This window comes from Bison bison, unplaced genomic scaffold (assembly GCF_000754665.1).
Source record: "Bison bison bison isolate TAMUID 2011002044 unplaced genomic scaffold, Bison_UMD1.0 scf7180017864516, whole genome shotgun sequence".
Classification (NCBI taxonomy): Eukaryota; Metazoa; Chordata; class Mammalia; order Artiodactyla; family Bovidae; genus Bison; species Bison bison.
This window is the reverse complement of record NW_011495069.1, coordinates 11,295,310-11,299,050: the sequence shown is the minus strand read 5'-3', so window position 1 is coordinate 11,299,050 and position 3,741 is coordinate 11,295,310.

Below are 3,741 nucleotides of genomic sequence, written 5' to 3'. Positions count from 1 at the left end.
TTGGCCACCTCATGCGAAGAGTTGACTCATTGGAAAAGACTCTGATGCTGGGAGGGATTGGGGGCAGGAGGAGAAGGGGACGACAGAGGATGAGATGGCTGGATGGCATCACTGACTCAATGGACGTGAGTTTGAATGAACTCCGGGAGTTGGTGATGGACAGGGAGGCCTGGTGTGCTGCGATTCATGGGGTCGCAAAGAGTCGGACACAACTGAGCGACTGATCTGATCTGATCTCATCTGATCAGTACTCTTGCCTGGAAAATCCATGGACAGAGGAGCCTGGTAGACTGCAGTCCATGGGGTCGCGAAGAGTCGGAGACGACTGAGCAACTTCACTTTCACTTTTTACTTTCATGCATTGGAGAAGGAAATGGCAACCCACTCCAATGTTCTTGCCTGGAGAATCCCAGGGACGGGGGAGCCTGGTGGGCTGCCGTCTATGGGGTCGAACAGAGTCGGACACTACTGAAGCGACTTAGCAGCAGCAGCAAGACCAAAATTCAGACCTCTTCAGGGAGGATGTGAGGAACACAAGCACATGCAGCCTCTAGTGGCTAAGAACTTTGCCAGGGAGTATGGGCTAGAACTGGAGAGTGAAGCTTGAGGATATATCAGAGCTGGTCCACAAAGGCCACTGAGGTCTGGCTCCTGTGCCGAGGGAAAAAAAAAAAAAAGATGGTGGAGGATCAGAACCTGAAAGAGTTGCCCACGCCATCACCTCGCAATGTCCCTCTAGTGCCCCCTACTGGCAAATACGAACATTGCTCCCACTGGAAAAAGAACTATTTACAGGGTCCAGCTGCAGTATCTCAAAGCAGGGCAAAAAAGGGTGGACCTGAAGCTCAGAGACAAAAAAGAAAAAAAAAATAGATAACTGGTACTGTGGGAGAGACAGACATGGAAGGGAGCAATGAGTCTGTCAGGAAAAGAGGCTACAGGGGCCAGGGTTTCTCTGCCTTTGGCAGAGGAGGGGCAGACAGAGGCTGTAACCCTGCAGAGCAAATTCTGTCCCCAGCCCACTTCAAAAGGAGAATGCAGTCACAAAATAAACACAGCCCAACAAAGCCACATTGTTCAGCTTTCAAATGAACAGAAAATAAAATTCCTGGAAAAGTTCCCTCTTCCCACCCCTGGGAGCAAGTAGGAAGTGAGTTAGGATGCATTTCATTTTTCTTCAAGAGGCTTTCTCAGTTCCTTGGTTCCTGCTGACTCAGGCCACCTCCACCATCTGCAGATTCAAGACATTCAGACGTTCATTCAACAGCGTTGTCAGCAGGCCTACTAGGTGCCAAGCAGTGAGTCTGGGAGGCTCTTTAACTGTGGGCCTCAGCTAGGCCTGCTTACATCTTTCTGTGGCTGAGCCCAGCTTGAGCGAGTGTTAGAGAAATTACAAGTTAATGTGGTTCGGGTTCAGACTCTCCAAAATTTCTATGAGGATTTTAAGAGCAAGGGCTTTGGAGTCAAGTGACATGGGTTCTCAGTCTGTTGTTTCTTCTTTTTTTAACCACCACCCCACACACACACACCCTCTGTCTTGGCTCTTTAGTGACTGTACGACCTTAAGCAATTCACTTCAATTCTCTGAGCCTGTTTCCTCGTGTATCAAGTGATTTTGGCAATATCTACCTCAGAGTTGCTGGGAAGATCAGGGATAATGTCTGTATTAAATATAATCCAAGGTGCCCAGGTCTTCACACCAAAGCCCAAACCACACCCTAGGTTTCACCAGACCCAGAGAGCAGATGCTTAGGCCAGGGGCCTGGCACCACCACCAAACAATGCCAGCCCATCACCACTGATATTGAACCATCACTGCCCCACCTAGTTCTACCTCCTTATTGGACAGACCAGAATACTGAACCCCAGAGAGGGCAAGTGATGATCCAAGGCAGCCCAGCATGGTGCTGGCCAAGCCCACACTGGAACCAGGCCTCAAATGGCATCAAGCCACGTGACCATCTGAAAAAACTAAAAATAATGTGCTTCATGGTATGGACTCTGGAACAAGGCAGGCCCGAGTTCAAGTCCTCTCTCTGAAATTTCCATTCATTCAACAAACATTCACTGAGTATCCGATACAAGCCAGGCACCCATGTTAGTGCAGGGGACACAGAGGGATCTGATCTACACAACTCCGACTCTTGCACAGTCTAGAGGGCAAGACAGTGAATAAATAATCAATGAATAACCAAGTTCATCACCAGCTTCGGGAGAGTGAGGAGGGACATACAAAGGGTAAGGCCCTGAGACGACAGGTCAGTGGGGCAGGGGTCCCCGTTGGGGCCATCAGGGAGGGGCTCGTGATGGGGGGTGTTGCTAAACTGGGACCTGAATACCAAGAAGGACCAGCCATGCAGAGGCCGGCAGAAGGCACCCAGGCAGAGAGCTCGGAGCCATGAGAAGGGAGGCCCAAGTGAGCAGAGAAGCAAGAGGGACACGCGGAGAGAAGGCAGAACCCTTCAGCCAGGGCCTTCAAGATCACCCCAGGAGCTCAGCTTCGCCCACCTAGTGGTGGAGGTCGCGGGGGGTCTGAGCAGACGAGTGATGGGACCTGGCGTAGTTGTTCGAGCGACCACTCTGGCCACCACTGTCAGTCACTCCAGGGCTCTGTGACCTTGGGCAGGTCACTTAAACTCTCGGAGCCCCAACCTTGGACGCCAGAGTCTCTGCTCCCACTGCCCCATCACAAGGCGGTTCTGCCCACATAACAACACCTTTCTTTCTGCACTGGCCTCCACCCTGAGGGTGTCTATTAAGCCCCTGTCCAGTAGAGGTTGACAGGGGAGGTCAGTAGGAGCCTGGTAACAGGGAACAGCCAGGCCCCTCTCTCAATCAGGGCCTTACAAATGGCCTTAGCATCCATCAAAGTCACAGCTCCATCTCCTGGGTGCCCAGGATGTATAACATGTCCCAATCAGGGCCCGGCAGAGAGGTGGTGAGAGGTAATAATTACCTTGGCAGGTTCCTACAGCCAGATTTATGATGACATAAAGAAAAAAATTTAGCTCCAGGCAGTAAATAGGCAGCTGGCCCCTCAGCACTTGCAGAGATTCTAATGACTGGAGTGGGGCAGGTGGGGCCTCTACCCCACGTCTGCTCCCCCTGCGGCCCTGGGCAGAGCCAGGCTGGCCCATTCAATGTCTTTGCTCCAGGCCACCTTGTCCGAGAGGCCACCGGCTCTGACACATTTCACAGCCTTTGAAAGTCAGTGCGCAGGCCACCGATCACATTTGGCATTGCATCAAGGGGTCCCCTGGTTTCCGACACCCCCAGGCAGGCCGCAGTGCAGCTACAGGCGCAGCCTTTGGAGTCAGCCTGATGTAGGTTCAAATCTGAGCTCTGCCTGGCAAAGGCTATGACTTTGGGTGAGGAAACTGCCTTCCTGAAACTCTGTTTCCTCATCTCTAAAATGAAGGGGTAGCCTCTACTTTGAAGGGCTGTTGTATGGATTAAGTAAGAGACAAAGGCTTCAGGTGCTAAACGACTGGGCAATGGTGAGCACATTTACTATCCAGGGCTTCAGGATTATGATAAGAGATGGTGAGTCTGAGGGCCAGTAATGTCACGGTGACTCTGCTAGTTCTTTTCAAACATTTTATCTCTAGACTTTGCAACCAATCTTGCAAGGAGGTAATGTTATGTCCCTTCTCTAGATGAAGAAACTGAGCCTGGGGTAGTTCAGGGACTCGAGCAAGGTCACCAGCTAGGGGGATGTGGGAGCTTGGCTTGTTGATTCTG